The following is a 21,667-nucleotide window of genomic DNA, read 5'->3' on the forward strand; positions in this document are numbered from 1 at the left end:
ATGCCTCCTGCTGGTCCCACCAAAGGAAAGAAGGAAGACTGAGAGATGCCCTTCAGCTTAGCACATGCATGAGGGTGGGTAAACGGAAGGGACAGGAGACTGGAAAGAAATATATTATTTGCCAAGCCGTGGCATGTGTCAGTGACATTTGTGGTTCCCTGTTCAGAGAAGCAGGGTTCTGACCTCAGCTGATGCCTCAGTGTTAACCATGAAGAACAGCTATCCGAGTGCGATTTCCACGGTGAGGGGATGGAGGCTGTGCTGAGAGAAAATGGAGGAGAGGAGAGGAGAGGAGAGGAGAGGAGAGGAGAGGAGAGGAGAGGAGAGGAGAGGAAAGGAGGAGAGAGAGAGAGAGAGAGAGAGAGAGAGAGAGAGAGAGAGAGAGAGAGAGAGCCAGCCCATTATGAAATGCAGCCGGGTTTAATTTTTAATATGATGGCGGAGCCTCTAGCGCATTCTTTGCTTGTTGTTTGCGTTCAGGAGGAGCCCTTTATCCTGTGGCAGAAATCAAAATAACATTCTGCAGTACTTTTAAATGGCTTTTTTTTTTTTTTTAAAGATGTCCTGAAATAGACTATTCTATCACCTTCCGGTTTTGGAATACAAAACTCCATCCCTAGTGAAATATTCAGACAAATAAGAAGCCAAGTTTGTTTTTACTTATCTATCTGTATATCTGATACTGGTTGTTTTCTTCAGGCCTTTTTAGTGATGTTGGGGGTGGGTGGGGAGACGAGGTTGTTATAAACTGGTCATCTAAAGTCATTCAACATTGTTTTGAAGATCATTCTACAGTGAGACTTGCAAGCTTGATATCAGTTTCAGCAGACTCAGAAGTGCTTCTGTTTTCTTTGAATGTCAGCTCACATCCTTAGAAATAGCTGCAGATACTTTTGCAGATACCTTGGCTTTCCAAAAACAAAACACAGCAAAAAACAAATTTAGAGGTGTATTTGGACGGAATAGCTAACCATAGAACCCAAGAGCTAGTTGACTCCTTTTGAACGTATATAAAAGAAGAAAGCATGAGGCTGCTTTGTAGTAGAGCAAAACCCGCTCTCTTCAGTTTTTTGTTACATATTTTCTCCTATATCATATTTTTACTTTAACATTTTTTTCTTATGATTTTTGTCAAATAAAGCTTAGGGTAACAGTCTAAAGCAATGTATGCTATTTTCAAAGTACCTGGAAAAGAAGATTTTGAAGGTTTTCCAACATATAGAAATGATAAAATTTTGAAGACCTGGAATTACTAATTACTCTGAATTGAGAGTTGCACGTTGTGAATACATATTGAATTACTACAGGCTGTCCCATAAATAGACACAAGTATGGTGTGGCAATTAAAATAAATAAATAAAAGCATCTACTAAAAGTTAAAAGAGATAGTCTGTTCTGTCTGGTTTGTTTAGTGTTTTGCTTAGACTGATTTTTGAAATTCAGATGTTTCTACTTACATTTCTCTAGTTTTAGCAGTATTTTGGGACATGTTTGGAAAAATACACAGAGCCAGCTTATGTGTGTTGGGGGAGGAGAACCTGGGGAAAGCGTCAGAGACTTCGACCTAGTGAATTAAGTCTATAACATGACCAGGAAATAATTATATTAAAGCTGGCACAAGCAGTTTTGAGGAAGAACCCACTAAGCCTGAGCCTCTGGAAATAGCATCCTTCCATACTCATTTTGAAGGAAAAATAAGGCCCTTCACAAGGGTACAAGTTTAGTTTATCAGGTGGCAGTTACCAGTCAATTTATTTTGTTTCTGCTTTATTTGATGAATTATTCATAGTGTACAAACCCCCTAATTTTAAAAGAAAGGCAAAAGAGAAACAAACCATGGCTTGTTGTAGGAAACTTGTATTTCCTATCTTCTTGTGCAACCCGGGAAGGTGATTTACAAAGTGCCTGTCCACACCCAGGGTGTAGGAGCCTGTTGTATTTTTAAAAGAAGAATCCATATATTCTGGAGGCTGGAGTAGTGTCTCCCTTTTAAAAATCTGTCTGGCAAATTCTGTTCAGGTCTTAAACAGCAGAACAAGGAAAACTTAAAGTCGGCGTGTGTTTAAATCTAATTCATCTGATGGTATGGCCCTCTTTATTTTTGATGACTCTGTAGTCAGGTAATGGTCCCTATAGCAGGTGAGAGTATCTCTCTGTTCCTCTTGGAATGTTCCAGTCCAGTGTAACTGGGCCTCCTGTGCCTTCTAAGCAGATGATGGGAGCCTACAGCAGATTTAAAAGCCATCCCATCGTCCCACTGCTCCATACTGACCTAGATTGCAGGATGAAGGCTAAGGATTCATTTGCAATGCTTATGGTGGGCAGCTACTGCAGACCTCCCCTCCCCCTCCCTCCCAAAGAAACCCTGTTCCCCTTATCATCGGATAGTACCACACATAAATATTTTTGTTCAATTGCTACATAGGGCATGAGGCTATTTCCTAATGAATTATCTGCCTCGGGAGAGGAACTATAACTCACCAGTGCTTCGGGCAATTTTTAGCATGTGTCAGATTGTGTTTGCATTGGGGATTTTTTTTTTTTTTTTGTAAGCAATCTCTTGTTTTTCTTTTTGTCTTTGTGCAGAGTTATAAAATTCAACATATTTTTGGGTGAGAAAAACCTTGCTGTGTTTAGGAGTCTAACAGGAACATGAAACTGTTCATATGCACAAAAGGGGGAGACAGGGATGGGGAGAATCTCATGATCATATTCATGTGCCAGATATTGTTTTAATAGGAACCGGACAAGCCCTTCACTAAATTTCATTTAGAGGCAGCCACCATGCACGATAAATTATAAAATCAGTGCATTATCCATGAAAAAAAATGGCTCTGACTGATAACGAGGGACCAATTGGTGTGTTCATTAAATATACAGATTTGAAGCAGAATTAGTAGAGATGACGGGAGTGGAAATCCTGTCAATCATAAGTGAGACGGCTGACAAGTTCGAGGGAAAAAAAAGCCCGCCTCAGATGTGATTCATATCTTGTAGGACTGTGTCTGAGGATGATTTAAATAAATTTGGACATTAGGTAGTGACAAGAAGAAAATGAAAAATAACATCCAATTGGGCAAAAAGACTGCTAGGCCCCTGGGGGGAGAGAGAGAGAGAGAGAGAGAGAGAGAGAGAGAGAGAGAGAGAGAGAGAGAGAGAGAGAGAGAGAGAGAGAGAGAGAGAGAGAGAGAGAGAGAGAGAGAGAGAGAGAGAGAGAGAGAAATTAAAAAGGGAACAGGGAAGGAGGGAGGAGGGGGTCCTTTGGAGGATAGTCTGTTTAGAATGAATGAATGAATAGACGAAATCTAGAATATTTATTTCCCAGTAGCCAGCACTCAAGAGACACTTAACCATTGTTCATAAAATAAAATCAGTGTTCCCTCTGTGTTTGGCAGCTTCAAACAGATCATCTGCATATATAACATTGCCGGGGAGGCCAAAGCACTGTAGAGAAAAGTACAGGGTAGGGAAGGTGGTGGTGGGCTTGCTCACGATCTTGAATTGCAAAGTGCAGTGGATGGGCATTTGTAAACACTACATAAAACAAAGGAGGCCACGCACAGCAACTCCCAGGCAGACACAGTGCTACTTGGGGGCTTTTTCTTACACGATCGACAGTCACAGCCACGAGAACCCCATTTTAGAAAGAGGAGACATTGCAGAGTGCTTTAGATGACTTTGGGATGCGAGTCTGCCAGCCCCAAAGATTCTGCTTTCTCCATCATAGCATCATTCTGCAGCCTTCTAGAACAAACGGCGAACGCTGTTATGTAATTTGATGCTGATATTAAAACAAAACAAAACCCCAAACAACACGGCATTTATCCTGCTGCATGCAAGCAGAGCGAGGCGACAGCAGATGAGAAATGTCACGTAAGACCGTTTTTTCCCCCCTCTGCTAAGCTGTGTTGTACACTATGCAAATAGTATTGCAACGGTAGATTGTTAGCAACCCTTTGACGTTAGTTATGCTCCAGAGATGATACTCAGGGCAATCAACATAAACCACATACACTGTATCCTAAATAATAAAAAAAATTGGTGTGCATCATTCTGTCATCCTCCCTACGACCCGGAAAGCCGATCCCAATGATCTATAGTGACAATAACACTGTGCATTTAAACAGCATCTAAAGGGCCACCGCAGTGTTTCACCACCTGGGGTGGGGAAGGGGAGGGGTGTCAGAGAATTTAGCCATCCTTTCGAGGGTAGAGTTCTCATAGGAAATTCTGGGGGTGGCAGGCTGTCAGTCAAGGTACATACTTCCTCCAGGGTGAACTCTTATGTCAGGCTACCCTAAGACAGGCCTGGTAACCCCAAGTCTCCTGTTTGGCAGACACATCCCTTGTGTTTTGGTGCCTGGTCAGATACACGAACTGATACCACACAATAAGTAAGATACCATACACTGTGTATGATATGCAATGCCATATAATGAATAATATATAATATATTAATATTATATGTATAACAATACCGATACAAATGAAGGACGACAGATTGTTTAAAAAAAAAAGGTGGGGGAAATAAAGAAAAAAGTGGGGGTGGGGTGGGGAAAGATGGAGGGAGGCCGCACAACCCTGATAGCCTGAGTTTTATCCCATAACCCACAGTAGAAAGAGATAACAGACTCCTCTGACTTCTACATGTGCACTGTGGTACTCCTCACCCCACCTCTCACGCACACAGACCACAACTAATAAATAAAACATAGAGATTTTTTTTTTACGTGATTTGTTTCTCTATTTAACAGGTATTTTTATTTTCATTGTTTTGGTGCTGGAGACTGAACTTGGGTCCCCATGCTGAGCATACACTCTATCACTGAGCTCCACACTCAGCCCCAGCATTAAGATTTAAATTATTCACTGCCCGGGACAAGAACTGTGGCAGTTAATTAAATTCTTTGCCACAATAAAGCAGCAGTCACAATTTTACCAAGATCCTTTCCTGCCTAATAAAGAAGCCTGCATATCTTCATGCGGCCTTGTGGTGTGAGATTTCTGGACAGGGAGGTAGGAGCCTGGGTTCATGTTCTAGGTTTGGCTGTGGTCTTGGGTCAGTCATTTTCCCTTTCAGAGGCTTAGTCCCTCCTTCACAGGTAACTAGCGGCTAGGCTACCTTCCACTTGCCTGGCACTCTGACCTTTTTGTTTTCTTCTCTGTCCCCACTCTGTGAGGCTCTCTCCTGATCCCTCATCAGCACTGCTTGAACTCAGGCTCTCAGCTCAGCAACTGGTACCTCCTGCTGTTCGTTCTCTTCAAGGAAGCTTTAAAAGGCCTTGACATCAGTGAACATCTTGGGAACTCCTGGGCAGGTAAGTGATAGATGCTGGGAGGAGAGAGGGGATGCGCTGATGGGAAGGTGCCAGCTGGGTCTGGGTCCTTGTCTTCTCCCCGCCCCCGTGGCTGGTGGCCTTATAGAACAGCGGTGGGCCTGGGAGCTGGGTGAGACATTACAGTTCCATCTGGTTTTCCATGTGAAGAAGCATGGAGATGATGGTTGGACCAAGTAATTCTACTGAGTAATAACCTGTGAGTTCTTCACCACCTTCCTGCGTTCTCTTTAAAGGATGAACCAGGGGACAGAGGGATGGCCCGATGGGTAGAGACGCTGCCACCAAGCCTGGCAACCTGAGAGCAACCCTTATGACCTCCATGTGGGGGCTGTGGGGCATGTGTGCAAGTGCACACACATACAAATAAATAAAGTCAGAAGAGATAAGTACATAAAGAAGATGAACAAAGATGTGCCCAGAGGTCCACAGCTCCCGTCATACCTCACTCTTCCAAGACAGCCAGCCAGCAAATGAACTTTGTCCCCAGGCCACACTGTGTGGTCCCTGCCTCTGGGCTTCCCAGCAGAGGTAGAGTCAGAACACTTCATGGTGTTCCTCATAGGAGCCCCGGAGACTGAACAAGCACCACAAAGTACTCAGGGAGACGGAGCTGCACAGCAGTCGATGCCCTGACTTTTGGGGACAGGGGGCGGGGGACAGGACGGGACCGAGCTGCACAGCAGTCGATGCCCTGATTTTTGGGGACAGAGGTCAGCTCTTGAGGCTTTCAGAAAGCTCGCAGATCTGGAGTTTGGAGAGGTGAGCGAGAGTGCCGCCTCAGCTGATCATGGTCTTGGACTGTTCCGTGCATGCTGTTCAGGGACTAGGGGGAGGTTTGCAGTGGTGAGGTGAGGCTCTGAGGACTGAAGTACCTTCCTTGCCACAGTTATTTGTTAGGTGGCTGGAAACCAAAGTCGAGAGGGCTGCCTGACTGTGGGAGGCCAGAGAAGGCGTTAGTTGAGGAGACGGGGTGGAGGGGTGGGGGGTGGGGGGGGGTGTCTGATGCTCTTTTTATAATTTTTAGTTTATTATTTAGTGCATATCTTTTGCTGATGTGAATGTAAGTATACCATGTGCACGCAGTGCCCTCCAGGCCAGAGAAGGGGCCAGCTGAGGAAAGAGGGAATAAGATTTGTTTTTTTTTTTTTTAATTTTTATTTTATTATTTTGTGTGTAAGCACATTTTGCCTGCATGTATGTAAGTGTACCCTGTGCAAGCGATGCTCTCCAGGCCAGAATAGAGCACTGAATCTCCCCTGGAACTGGAGTTACAGATGGTTGTGAGCCACCATGTGGGTGCTGGAAATCAAACCTAGGTCCTCTGCAAGAGCAGCCAGTTCTCTTAACCACTGGAGCATCTCTCTAGTGCCCCCTTTTAAATTTATCTCATTATATATTGGGAGTTCTTGCTCACTTGCTTTTTTTTTTTTTTTAAATTAATCCACAGCCTAGCTTCGTTAGAACCTCCAACTTTCAGAGGTCCCTTTTAGGGAGAATAATACTTATACCCTTACGATAGAATCGTCAAGATAAAATGACAAAATATAAAATATGTTATAGCAAGTGCTCAGTAAATGCTCGCTGATTTATCTAGGAAGGACAAAAGAAAAAAAAAAGAAAGAAAAGGAAAGAAGGACCCAAAGTGGGGGATATGTAGTTCAGTGGCAAAACGTCTGGCTGCCATGCCTGATGGCTCCCGCTTTGGGGCCACAGAAGGAGGAAAGGAAGACCAGGGAAGGAAGCTACTGGTAAACACCACCAGGGTTTCTTTGGCTTCGTCTTGGCTGAAGGCCGGAGTAGTTTACCAACATTTCTGGGATGAAGGAGGATAACTGTAGCAACATCTGCAGGGATCTAAGGCATTCCTTCTGTTGGAGACTCAAGCTTCAATTCTAGGTCTGTTTTCGAGGACATGCCTTGGTGCACAATTCGCTGCTGGCACAATAACCTAGCATGACCAGCACAAGAGCACACACTAAAGAGGCTGGCTGGGGCTGTGAATTTTGGGGGGATGTCTGGGAGAGGCAAGGCACCATTCAAAGCTTACCAGATGTGACGGAGTGATGCAGACTGAGAGAGAGGACTCGTTTTTTTTTTTTTTTTTTTTTTTTTTTTTTTTTAACGTGCTGTAAGGGGTATGTGAAGAACATGCTCACAGAGGTCCTTCAATGAGAAAACCAGAAAATCTCCTGGAAATGAGTCCCTAAAACCTATGGGCAGGCTTTAAGAGTGTTCTTTCTGGGAGGCAGAGGTAGGTAGACCTCTGTGAGTTTGAGGCTAGCCTGGTTTTCAAAGCTAGTTCCAGGACAGCCAGGGCTGTTACACAGAGAAACCTTGTCTTGAAAAATGAAAGAAAACAAACAAAAAAGTCTTCTTTTCATTGAATCATATTGCAGAGCTCGAAGGAGATAGATCTAGCTGGAGTTGTAGTAAAATCTACCTATGTGTTGTTTGTAAGAAACATATAAAAACATAAAATGCAAAGGGTGAGAGAATGAGAGCTAAATTTCTTTGCTTGTTTGTTTTTTGAGACAGGGTTTCTCTGTGTAACAGCCTCGGCTGTCATGGAACTCACTTTGTAGACCCAGCCGGCCTCAAACTCACAGAGATCCGTCTGCCTCTGCCCCGCTCCCCCCAATCAAGTGCTGGGATTAAAGGTGTATGCCACCACACCTTGCAAGGAGCCAAATTTCAACCAAACAAAAACTGGCAATTACTGTTAATGTCAGAATAAAGCAGCCTGGAAGACTAGAAGTATTGATATAGATGGAGTTTACATAACAACCAATAGAGGGAGAAAACTGAGTAGAACAATAGTTCTAAAATTGTTTGCTCCTAGAAACTGAGCTCCAAAGTAGAAAAGCAAAAAACAAAAACAACTAAACAAAACAAACAAACAAACAAACAAACAAACCAACCAACCAACCAAAAATCACAAATGCCAACGAAACAACATCAACAAAGAGAAGTAATAGGGAAAAAACCGGGAACACAAAACAGAGATTTTGAGTTCCCTTTTCTTGGACATCAAAAGCCAATAACTTAGAAAGGTTATGCAATCTTGGAACAATGTAACAATGTGACAACCTCTTTTAAAGGGCCGGGGATGTAGCTCAGTTGTATAGTGCTTGTCTAACACGCGTGAGACCCCAGGTTCAATATCCAGCACCCCATATACTGGGTGTGATGGTGTACATCTATAATCCATCACTGGGAAAGTAGAGGCAAGATCCAATTAATGTCATCCTTGGCTACACACAAGTATGAAGCCAGACTGGGCTACATGAGATTCTCTTTCTCTCTCTCCTTCTGTGTGTGTGTGTGTGTGTGTGTGTGTGTCTGCCCCCCCCCCTCTCTCTCTCTCTCACACACACACACACACACACACACACACACGCACGCACGCACGCACGCACGCACGCACGCACGCACGCACACATCTTACTTTAACACACAGGTTTAGAAACCCTCTTATTCATTATTAGAAAAATCCCTGTGACATTTCCTATAAAACCTTGATCATGTTCTAGCTACAAAAAAGTCTCAGACAAATATCAAGATACAATGTTATACACATCTAGTTATTTGACAACAGATATAATTTAGTCAGACTCATCAGCTCCATTTCTGAGTCCTATTTGTTTGTAGCAATAGATGAGACGTGGTGCTTACTTTTGACCTTCCTCTCTCCTTCCCTCCGTCCCTCCCTCCTCCACCCCTGTCTAGGTGGCTTATGCTCTCTCTCTCTTTCTCTTCCTCTCTTTTCTCTCTTCTCCTTCCTTTCTCTTCTTCCTTCTTTCCCCTTTTCTTTCTTTTTTTAAAATTTTTTTTTTGAGACAAATCTCATGTAGCGCAGGCTGGCCTCAATATATAGCCAAGGATGACTTTGGACTTCTGATTCTTTTGCCTCCACCTCTTATCGATGAGATTTCAGACACATGCCTCCATGCCTAGTTTTATGTGGTGCTGGGGATTGAACCCAGGGCTTCCTGAGTACTAGACAGATATTCTACCAACTGAGCTCTATCCCTGATCCTACTCTTTTCCTTTTATTGTGGTAAAAAAAAAATGTGTAACATGAATTTAGCATTTTAGCCTTTTATTTTGTTTCATTTTGAGACAGGGTCTCACTCTGCAGTTCAGGCTGGCCCAGGCTGGCTTTGAACTTGTGGCAGCCTTCCTACCTCGGCCTCCCACATGAGCCACCATGCCCCACACCATTTAAAATCGTAGCATTAAATACGTTTCCAATGTCATTCAATCATCACTTCTATCCATTTCCAGAAGCTTTCATCATCCTCCCAAACAGGATCTCCGTCCCCATTATTTTTCAACCATGCCATTTTGGACAAGTTGCCAGTTTCTTCATCGGTAAGCCGGGCTAATCATATTATCTACTGAATAGAATTATTGTTGGGGTTAAATGACGTCATGCGTGAAAGCTGCTTAGCACTGTGCCTGGCACTGTGGCTTAGTGAGCACACACTCAGTGCTACTCTAGGAAAGAGCAAGAGAGGGGAACGCAGACCTCTCAGTGTGGAGACAGGGCACAGAGGAAGTCTCGTAGCTCTATGCGTTAGGAAGCCATGACTGAAGATGCGTGGTGGCATGGAGAGGGCTTGACAGGAACTGCCGGCAAATAACATCTCCAGGTTTGGAGAAACGCCCTCCCAGCATCAACAGTGCATCTGGCGTGCCCAGGGAACACGAGACGTGCTTGATTAAGGAGAAAGGAGTGAATGCAATTTCAGGGCTCAGAGGGAGGAGAGAAATCACTTAGTCTGAGTCGTCAGTTTATCAATGAGAAAAGATGGAGGCACTGGGAAGGGGAAGAACTTATCTAGCTCCCACAGCTCTAGACCTGGCTGATAGATGTGGTCAAGTTTCTGGAAAAGATCTCATCATGTTAACTTGAAACAACCAGAAAAATATGAGACAGACTGGAGGATCCCCCTCCCCCCATGGCATATGTGTTGGCTAACGGAGAGTCAAAGTTTTGAGCATTCTGCTCTGTTTGCACGTTTGAACCACAGAGCTATATAGATAATGACTTTTCATTAAGGAGAGAATATTCTCTTTCATTTTAGAGGCAAAGATCATACTGGTTGAGGGAATCATAGAAAATAACTTTTTTTTAAAAAAAACAAACAAACAAACTATGATTCTTAAGGAAAATAGGAATTTGAAAAAAGTCTTAACCAGATCACACTTTTAAACCTTACCCAGCCTCAGTCTTCCTGACTTGTCAAGTTCGGACAACAGGGTAGTAAGGCCTCGGGATGCTGTGCCGAGCCTTGAGATATTGAATGTGAGCATTGGGGTTGTTGAGTGTATCTCAGTCAGCATGTGAGAGATCCCGGGTATGACTATAAGATAAAACAAAACAGAAACCGGAGGGTGACTTACATCGTGCCTGGTACATGGTTGGCATTCGGCAAACATGCAGTCTATGGCCGAGTGGGGGAAGTTGTTGATATGGCCAGGGCTTGAGCCCCAGCTACAGCTCACTTGCTAGGAAGATTCCCAGATGCTGGAAGTATTTGGGATTGTGACCCAGAGAATAACCTCCATGGAGGAGGTGGCCACAAGGGCTGGGCGATTTATTGCCAACACAGGCTGTGTCTCAAGTTGCAGTTAGTCTAAAATAGTTTTCTATGTTCACTGCAAACCGGGAAATGTGTCCCAGTGACATTCACATTGCGGCTGCAGTCTTTAGTTTCATGCCCAGGAGTATGAGTCACTTGGCCCAAGGGCAGCTATCATATCCCTATGTAGAATATAAGAATCTTGAGCTGGGGATCAGGACTCTAGGTTCTAGACCGGTCCCTTAGTAGCTCTGGAATCTTAGGGGTTCATCTCTCTGAACCTCAGAACACACGACGACTGCTCTGAGTCTCTTGCTCAGAAACACTGTGTCCTATTTATTTACTGCATTCACAGATACATATGTATTTCTGCGCCATGAAAATGTAAGTGCCCATCCATGTGCTCCATCACAGACACACACACACACACACACACACACACACACACACACACACACACACACACACACACACCCTCCATCAGGACCCAGAATTTTTACTCCGCTGATGCCCCAGTGAATAGCATGCTACTCACCACCTTCAGAGTGACATAGCCCAGCAGCCTCTGGACTACATTCTCACCCTCCTTGTCACTTGGAGCTTCTGTCGCCAAAGAGGTAGAAATGGTGCAATCTGATTCCCACCCCCTGGAGCCTGTGCTGTGGCTGCTACTGTTGCTGCTGCTGCAGCCGCTGCTGCCTTCCTTATTCTAACCAGGGATGCAGCATCCGCACAGAAACGCTGAGCACAGCACATTTCTGAGCTGGGGGAGGCAGACTGGATCGCTGCAGAGTGAGAAATAGGTTTCCGTTCTTCCAATGACTAGTTCTCCCCATTATGTATTGGTGTGTGTGTGTGTGTGTGTGTGTGTGTGTGTGTGTGTGTGTGTGTGTGTGTGTGTAGCACACGCAGGGTGGGGGTATGTTTATTTTTAAACACTGCAACCTACAAAGTCACAGATTTGAAATGCCTTAGTCTTTGCTAGGATCAGACCCTTTGTGCAGCCGGAGTTAAACTGGGATTGGGGGCTTGCTTCCCATTTCAGACCTGCTCATGAAGGTGACGTGTGTGTTTGTTGGTGCTGATGATGGTAGCATCTTTAGAATGTCCTATGACTTGTGCCTGGCTTTTTTCTCCAGGGGTGATGTTTTCACTCTTAGGATCCAGGCAACATCTTTCAGTCTGATGGGGTGAGTGGTGCTTTGGGGCGAGCTTTCCTGACATGATCTTCTGGGAATAGAACGGGGGCAGAGCTCATGACTCAGTAGTGATCAGTCTGGAATTTGCCTTTTAGTTTCCAGGTATCTTTCTGAATTGCTCACTTAAGTTTTATAGCTGGCTGGTCCTCATTTCTCCATACATCCTGCAGCTTATGGTTTTTGGGGATCTTTGTCTTCCTGAGTTTCCATTTTCTTTTCTAAAAAACAGTACCACAGGGTGATCATGAAGATTCATTTATGTGGCTTATGACAACAGCTTGTCTTCTTCCAACATGTGTGCATGGTGTGTGTGTGTGTGTGTGTGTGTAGGCCTGAAATTGTTGTTAGGTGGCTTCCTTGATTGCTTTCTACTTTATCTATTGAGGCAGGATCTCTCCCTGAACCTGGAGCTTGCCAGTTCCAGTCAGTCTAGCCAGTAAGCTTGTCCCAGGGATCCCCTGTGCTGAGATTACAGGAGGCTGCCACTCTTGCCCAGCTTTTATGTGGTCTGAGCATCTGAATTGCGGTTCTCACATTTCTGTTGGCAAACACCTTATTCACCAAGCTATCTCCACAGCCCCACAGCTTGCCTTTTTAACTAGGTTCTCCATCAGTAAAAATTTGAGTGTGCATCCCCAATGTACATGCATTTATATAAATCATACAATGCACTTACACTATCAGTTAAAATCTCAATTCATAATAAACAGTCAAGGGACTGGGGAGATGGCTCAGTGGTTTAGAGCTCTTGTTCTTTTGGAGGATCCAGGTTCAACTCCCAGCACCCACATTGTGACTCACAACCCATAACTGCAGTTCTAGGGGATCACAGGCTTTCTTCTGACTACCAGGGCACCAGGCACATACATGGTGCACATACATACATGCAGGCAAAACATTCATACATCTTAAATAAATCTAAAAATAATTTAAAAACATACATTCAAAATGAGTTTGTTTTGTGTATATGTGTGTGTGTGTCCAAGTGTTCACATGTGTAAGCTGTGTGTGCATGTGATTGTTGAGGCCAGAGTACAATTTTGGCTGTCATTCTTTGGGGCCAACCACCTTATTTTTTGAGACAGAATCTCTCACTGGCCTGGAATTCACTAATTTGGGTAAGCTGGCTGGACAATGAACTCAAGAATCCTCCTGTCTCTACCTTCTCAAGAATTTTAGGATTACAAGCTTGTGCTACGCTTTTCAGCTTTCCCACACACATAAATATGCATGTAATTAAAAATAAAATAAAAAGCTTTTTAAAAAAGAATCCTGGGCATGTGTCTGAATATGATCAAATAAAATCCAGAATCTTGTGTAATCATAGACACTAGAAAGGGTGACTCAGTCTCACGAGGGCTCACAAGAATAACAAATGGGTTGTCTCTAGTTTATTACTGGAGCCCAGGGCTGAGTAGGTGGATCACATGGCTTCACGAGCTGCACTGAGAACCCTGCATGACTGTTAGAAACATCTTGAACGTGGTGACAACTCCTCATTCTGTGGGTTGAAGGCCCCAGAGGAAGAATCTCCTACAGTCTGGGAGCTGGGTGACGTGTGCTCGTTGAGTCTCTTGTACCTGGGAATCTTCCTGAAGCCAAGCTTACCCCAGAGAGAATCATCCCTTTCAAAATAGTGGCTCAACCAAGACCCGCCCGGGTGATGCTCTGGATAGGGGCCGTTCTCAGTTGCTCTGGGAATAACAGAGGAAGCAGTCAGAGGTAATCAGGAACGGTCCCTCTGTTCAAGAGAAAGCCATAGGTCATCACTGGGAAGAATGAAAAGCACTTCTGCATTGAGCTGAGGTTGTAGAGAGCCGGAATTATTCGAATAGTTCTGGCATTTAGAACTGAATACCCAGAAGTCATTCCCTGGGTCTGAAAAGTTCCATTCTTTTTCTTCTGTGGCGATGAGGAATGGGTTGACTTTGGGAGGGACAGAACAGTCACAAATGGTGACTAAAAGTCTCAGTGGGGTGGTGCATGCCTATCATTCTAGCACTTGGGAGGCTGAGGTAGAAGGACATGACTTTGAGGCCAGCCTGGAATATGTATGGAATTTCTGGATAGCCAGAGAGATCCCATCTTAACAAAATAAACCCAACTAAGACGAAGACAAACAAACAAGCAAAACTAAAACAACAACAACAAAACAACCCCCCAAAACAAATAAAACAAAAAAACAAAAAACAAAGCAGAACAATATGACACAGGACATGTTTCCTAAGATGACTCTGCTGCTCACCCCATACGACACACACACAGAGAGGAGCCGGGCATGACATCACTGTTCTCTGCAGATTTTTCTGGGTTCAGAAAACCTTTAGAACCTGAGATAAGAGCTGGTTGAAAGGTGGATGACTCCTTGAATGATCAGGTGGCAAAAGGCTGTGGCCCCTCCCATCCCAAACCTGGACCACCAAGGGTGATGCTGTGCTGTGGTGGGTTGCTGAGGGTTCCGTTTGGTCCAAAGCTTCTATTCTCCCAGCTTCCGGTGCTTGTCGGTTGAGCCCCAGCCTCTGAATTCTTTAGGAATTGCTCTTGTTTAAAGAGAGATGCCTCACCTGAAGCTTCACCCCACATTGAATGATGTCAGTGCGAGGTACCTCCTCCTCTTTCTCGCCCCCTCTCAGGTAAAATCTCTTTACACAGTTTCCTTACAGCTTGAGTTCAGGATCCTCTTGCCTCAGCCTCCCAAGAGCTAGAATTACAACAGCTGTATGTAATGGAAGCTTTATCTAAAGCCTCCACTGTGACCATGGCAACCCAGATGTTGCCCCAAAGGTACTCACCTACAACTTTCCAGTGTGCAAGTCTCCCCATCAGGCTGTGTTGCAGAGAACCCAACCCATGTGGTATTCATATTGTGACTTACACGAACGGAAATGGGGGGAAAAACCCAAAACTTTTCACTCCTTAAGTTTCTGCAGTGTTGTGCTTAGCTGCTACCGTAGCATCACTATTACCTCCATTCAGTTGTTCCTATTTTTGTGTGTGTATGTGTGGGTGCATGTATGTGCACTCTATGTACTACGTATGTGGAGGAGACCAGAGGAGAACTTCAGCTTTTGTTCCTTGGATTCTATTCACTTTTTTTTTTTTTTTTTAATGAAGTCACTCATTGGACTGGAATTAATCAAGTATGCAAAGCTAACTGGCCAGTGCTGTGCAGCAGTTTCCTGTGAGACTGAAATAATTCCGTTTTTCAGTGAAGCTCGTTAAGCAGTAAGATAACTCAAAGTAGCTTCAGGAAGTTCCTGAAATGGACTAGATTCACTAGCCCCCCCCCCTCAGAGTAAGCAGTAAAGGGGGTGACAGTCACTCTCAGAGAAGCCAAGATGTAAAGAAGACTCTGAGCAGAAACTAGTTGAGCTGCCTGAAAAAGGTTTAGGCCAGAGTCACTTAGGAAGGACACTCCCCAATGTGTTGAGTTGCCTGTAGGCTGTGTGCTCCAGGTTCCTAGTTTTTGTGAACTGTAACCCCTGTTGGGGTAGGTTTGGATGATGAAATGTCTTTGAGTTATTTCTGCTCCCACAGGGAACCCCTCACCCATACTCCTGTGAGTGACTCCAATAAAATTCATTGGTGCACCAAGTTGGACTTTGGTGGCATCCAATTTTGGTCTGTCATGAGCTCCCTATCTGGGGCGAGTAGAGGTGTGTGTTTTGTCTCCCCAAGAAAAATCCTTTTACACAACAGCCAGCAAACCCTAGGAACCCATCTGTCTCTGCCTCATCAGATCTTGGATTACAACTGCATGCCACAATCCCCACCCTTCTAAAATATTTTTGTTTATTATTTTTATTTTATGTTCATGAGTGCCTGCGTATATGAAAGTGTACCACTTGTGTGCAGTGCCTGCAGAGGTCAGAAAAGGGTGTGGATCCTCTGGAACTGGGGTTACAGAGGGTTGTGAACTGCCATGTAGGTGCTGGGAACTGAACCTGGGTCCTCTGACAGAGCAGCTGTGCCCTTAAGCACCTAGCCATCTTTCTAAGTCCCCTTTAAAAAACAACAACAAACAAACCACTACAAAAAAAACCACAAAAAACAAAAAACAAACAAAAAAAAAACAGGTTCTGGAAATTGGCTTCAGGTCCTTACACTTGCAAGACAAGTGAGAAAAAAACCTTTACTGATGGTACTGTTTCTCCCAGGCCTCCATTCAATTATTGATAGTAAGGAACATACTGACCTGAGAATCAGGTGACCTGAATCCCAGTTCTGTTTCTTCAAGGGACTCATTTACCGACTGAACTTCATTTCTCTTGGCTATTCTTTCATCTGTAAAATGGAGATGGGGGAATCAGGGCATTTGAAAAGGTCTCATCCAACTCAGCAATCTATTATGATCCTTGTTCTGAAAATTTTTTTCTAATTCATGAAGATCTAGCGGCATCCGGTGATGTATTTGCTGCAAATTTCCACCCAAGTGAAAGATTTGGAATGTGACCCTCCATTGTGACCTCTTCCTTGCTTCTTCTAAATCCCGTCTTCTTTCCCTTCTGTCCACACCACCTGGCCTCCATTTCTCCTTGATGCGGTTCATCCGCCAGCCAGAGAGCAGGTCCAGAAAACCTCAGTGTTCTTTGAGCTCAGCTGCCTCTGTATGCTTCCAGCTGAAATCCCATCTGGAGCCAATATGCTGGGCCAACTCCTCCTGTGAAAGCTATCTTTTCCCTTTGTACTCTCAGCCCTGAACCCTAGGGGTAGTTTGGACAGAACTGCCCCCTGAGGTTGAACTTGGTATATTTTTTCTTCCTTAAGGCAGATCTCTTTTGGAATCTAAATGCCCTGGATACCTGTCTCCAGGGACACGATCCTGAGCTCAGCATTGGCTGCATGTCAGGAGGACACAGCCTACCCTCACGGCTCTTATAGCCGAGTGTAGGCATTGCAACTAGACAGTCAGAAATGCTTCATTTAACTGTAATTTGCATTGGTAGATCGAACTTTCATGTCTCCTCAAGATATCTGCAAAGTAACTAAGGCTGATATGCTTATTATTCTCATTATAAGAAAAGTGAAGTTAAATGTGATTATTCTAAGAACACACTGTATTCATTTCTTTTTTCCCCCCATCTCTGTAATAGAATACTTGACAGAAGCAACTTCCAATCATGGAAAAAGGATTCGTTTTGGCTTACAGTTTAAGGTGATATGCTCCATCATGGCAGGGTTAGCATGATGGCCAAGACCGCAGCAATGGGGGCCAGCTCCTATCTTCATACAGTGGTTCTCAGTTTTCCTAATGCTGTGACCCTTTAATACAGTTCCTCATGCTGCCATGATCCCCAACCACAAAATCGTTTCAGTGTGACTTTATAATTGTCATTTGGTTACTGTTATGAATCCTAATGTAACTATCTGATATGATAGGTTGAGAATCATTGTCTTGGTGGCTCAGGAAGCAGAGCACCAGACCAGATCCAGAAGTGGCTATCTGTTCCAAGGCCTGCACTCCACAACTGGCTTCTGATACCCAGGCCACAGTCTTAAAGATCCTACCCCTACACATCTCCACTGACTGGGAAATCAGGTGTTCAAACACAGAAGCCTGTGGGGGCCATTTCCCATGCAAAAGACAGTGACACAAAATAGGGTCACAGTAGGACTTGGAGCATGCTCTTCTGACCTCAAGACTTCTGCTGTGAGCTGGGGCCGTAGCTCCTGAACTCTGGTTTAGGATGCACATGCTCTTGCGGGTCTAGTCGCCGAACCTCAAGACAAAAACAACAAATGCATAGCAATGATCTGAACTTTAAACTTTCCCTTTCGTTAGCCTGACAAACTTGTCAAGATCCATGCCTAGGTCCTCAAGACCATCTCTAGGCTCTCAGGGAATCTAGCTGGAGTCTTGGCATGTAGATGGTTAGTTTGCAAAGCCCTACTCATCTCCCAAACTAGATTCGGGATCTTTTCAGACTAGGATCTATGGGTTTTCTGTGTTTTCAGACAAGCATTTTGTGTTTCATTCTCATTAAGATCATTTACTTGGCTTGTAATAAATGAAGTGTATTTCCCTTTTTATAGTTCCCATAACATGTCGTACTGAGGATAGTAACCAGCCCTGTCATGTGTAGGACACTAGGAAGCTGCCCACGGGTATGATGTTACAAACCCTGAGAAACCTTTTCCTGTTTGTTGTCTCAAATGGCAGCACCCCTTTCAATTCTCTGGAGGTTGGCCTTCATAAAAGTCTTCTCCTAGACTTTCTTCTAAGAGTGGCCCTGGAAAATGAGCTGGTTAAGAGGCTTGGTATAGGGGAGTTGCCCTGAAGGAAGGGGTTGGAGGAGCCACCAGGAGGGAAAAGAAGACATAGAAAGTGGATCTTTGGGATGTGAATGGCCAGTCATCTGGCATGGTAATTGGATGGTATAAATCTTGTTTTTTGGGTAGACTTTTAAATTTGTGTGTGTGTGTGTGTGTGTGTGTGTGTGTGTGTGTGTGTGTACACGCACGTGCGTGCAGTGACTCTGTATCTGTCAGAGGACAACTTGGGGGAATTGGTCCTCTCCTTCCACCATGTGGTTTCTGGAAATCAAACCCAGGGTGTCAGATTTGACAGCAGATGCCATTACCCAGTGAGCCACCTCACTGGCTCTGATACAGCCCTTGAAGCTTCAAGCATCTCCTTTCTGTGTCTTCAGGAGCTGAGTTCAATGATGATAGTCGAGGAATGAGAGGGTTTAAGGGATTTTGCCCCAGTTTTGAAAAACAGCAGCCGAGTTCCAAGGCAGAGGACTGCTCTGACTCCAAAGCTAAATTGGAAGTGGGGCATGGAGTAGCTTGGGAATGCCCTCGCTGCATCTGCCTGTTCCAGGGGCGAGGCTGTGCCACTTCAGCACCGAAGACAGCACCCTGGAGGCTGCCTGTCGCTGTTTACACTGGGGAGTCCTGAATCTTTGAGTCTGTGTCCTTGGCAAACTGTGCCAAGTCGGGAACAGGAGTGTTAAACGAAGGCGCAGCACCCAGCGATCTCACTCAGACTCCTTGGGGTTTTCCCCTCGGGCTTGGAATAAGCATTTGCTTTCTCCAGCCTTTTCTGCCCTATTCTGTCAGGCAGAAGGTAGAATTTTGCAGACTTGCTGCCCTTTCCCCACACCTAGCCTGTTTTTTTAGGTCGAAGCACGCTTTTTCTCCTTGTGGAACACAGGATCTTTGTTTTCTACACAAAGACTGGTGCTGGATCCCAAGGAAAACATAGATGGACACCAGTGTATGGTCGGCAGTTAGATTCCTGAAAGAGCATGCATGGACCATTGGCCAGGAATTTTGTTGACATGATGTCTTGACTCAGTGGGATGTCGCTCCCTACTGAGTAGGAATTCAGGATCAATTAAGTCACAGTGAAAAAGATCTCTAAGATGCTCAGTAAAGACAGTATACATCTATGGAATGCCATCATGGGTGTAGTTCTAATTCTTCACCAACTGGGTCATCTTGAGCAGGTCACTTCACTTCTTTAAGTCTCAGTGGAGCGTACGTTACATACAAATGGGCATTCTTACAGGAGATTAACCTAAGTAGAGTAGGAAATGATAATTAAAACCAGCCCCTACCAAGTCTCTGATGGAACAGAGTCAGTATTTCTGATTCCCCGTCACTGTGGCCTGTCAAGTCCGGCCTGCCACGGATGATACAGACAGTGGTGTCAGGTCGATGGCTGTCCCTGAATGTGAGTTTGGTCCTTTTTGCTTCTTCCACTAATTTAACAAGCTAGGAATACTCATAGTGACATTCTTGGTTTATCGGATAGCCACAGTGCTGTGGGGAAGAGCTAGTGGTTCATCCTCCCACCCTTCTGCACCAGCTGGAGATCTCAGAAAGCTGCAGAAGCCTGAGGAGTTTTTGAAGACTCTCCATTCATCTCCCACTTATCGTCACATCCCTCTCAGGAGGCATTGCCACCACCTCTGTTAGATGAAGGGATCTTCCTTCCAAGCTCTCAGGGGGTGATGTTTGTGTTTAGTCCCCAGGGGGGCGTGAGTCTTAGCATAGGTGGGTACAGACAATGTCCACACAGGCAGGCTGCCCTGCGACAGGAATCTTATTGTGTCTTAGTCAGCTGTGAAATAGTCACTCCCTTTCTTTCCTTAGGGGACCTCAGTTTTGTCCATGTATCTCCCACTTTGTGGAGTCAGATCTCTCTTACCTTTATGTGGGTTCTGAGGAATTGAACTCAGTGTAACAAGCACTTTAACCACTGAGCCATCTCTCTGGCCCAGTAATACTTCCGTCAGATGATCATTTCCCATAGCCATTGCCATTTTGTGGCCACAGCAGCATTGGAAGGTGTTACCTCATTTGGAATAATGAGGCAGAACTAGACTGCCTAGAAGTCCTGTAACAGCTTTAATGAGAGTGTAAGCTACAGAGCCTAAAATTCACCCTTTCTCTCCAAGGTTTCCCGCTAATCACTGAAGTGGACAAGACTGCACCATAGTCAATTGCAGAACATTTCCACTACCTCTCCTATTGTAGAATGAGATACTCTGAGCAAAATAATAAAACAAAACAAAAAAAAGCCGCCATCTTCATTAGGTCAGCTGCATCTTCTTTCAAAGACTGTCACAGAGGGCACAGAAGCAAGGGTGTGGATAGTCACTGGATCCTTGCTTGAGATTCCAGCCATTCCTCTGAGCCATTTGTATGCAATTTTGCCATAACTGACTCCGAGCCTAGGGGAGGTGCTAGAGTACGTAGGGTGGGAAGGCTGAGCCTTGTGCAGAAGTAAGCTGTCATTCATGCTGGGTGAAGACTTTTGGGTGCTGCTGCTTTGGGGTCACCCGTGCTCTGTAAGTCAGCCCAACAGGACTCATTGGTTCTCCAGGAGAACTTTGGTGGAATCATACTTTGTCTTATCATAGGGACCTTAGGAAGACAGGATAGATGTTCTCTGGACATCTTCCCCATCCTAAATCCATTAGCCTCATCCACCCCCGCCCCAATCCCCAAAGCCCCACTTAGGGATCTTTTTTCATTTTGTTTGTTTCTATGTTGTTTGTTTTTTGAGACATGGTTTCTCTGTGTAGCTCTGGCTGTCCTAGAACTCACTCTAGACTAGGCTGGCCTTGAACTCACAGAGATCCGCTTGCCTCTGCCTCCCAAGTGTTGGCATTAAAGGCGTGCACCACTACCACCTGGCTCCACTTAGGGATCTAACTCAGGCCTGTTGGGCTCTGAAGGATTTGTTAAGTGTGAATAACCATAGCCTCAGAGATTAGACTGTTGGTCAGCTCCTTTACGGCTACTGACTTTGGGATGGATTCTCACAAGACTCGTGCATACTTTATTCTTGATATGTGTAATTCTTGGTTGAATCCTCATCAGATGGTATCTACTCTGTTTAAGTGTTTTATTTATTTTTGTGTATGGCATTCATGGGTGTGTGTATGTAGGTTTGTGTGTACTCTGGTGTGCATGTGGAGGTCAGAAGACAACTTCTAGAGTTGGTTTGCCTTCCATCTTGTTTGAGGCAAAAATCTCATTTGTTGTTGTAAGAGCCAGCTTTGGTTGACCTGCAAACTCCTGGAGATCCTCC

The 21,667-nt window shown here is 44.7% G+C and overlaps 1 long non-coding RNA gene across 2 annotated transcripts; it reads right to left on the reverse strand.

Moving 5' to 3' along the window:
* Positions 1-752: 752 nt before the first annotated feature.
* LOC128107268 (uncharacterized) lies at positions 753-13,323 on the reverse strand. 2 transcript variants are annotated; one of them, XR_008217030.1, is made up of 3 exons: positions 11,460-13,323; positions 10,562-10,705; positions 753-908 (listed from the first exon to the last, which is right to left on the reverse strand). It is a non-coding gene; the product is annotated as an uncharacterized LOC128107268 (long non-coding RNA). The 2 variants fall into 2 exon arrangements; XR_008217029.1 differs by lacking the exon at positions 753-908 and adding an exon at positions 7,435-10,055.
* Between the last annotated feature and the right edge of the window lie 8,344 nt (positions 13,324-21,667).

This window comes from Peromyscus californicus, unplaced genomic scaffold (genome assembly GCF_007827085.1).
Source record: "Peromyscus californicus insignis strain IS unplaced genomic scaffold, ASM782708v3 Scaffold_12__1_contigs__length_115047231, whole genome shotgun sequence".
Taxonomy (NCBI): domain Eukaryota; kingdom Metazoa; phylum Chordata; class Mammalia; order Rodentia; family Cricetidae; genus Peromyscus; species Peromyscus californicus.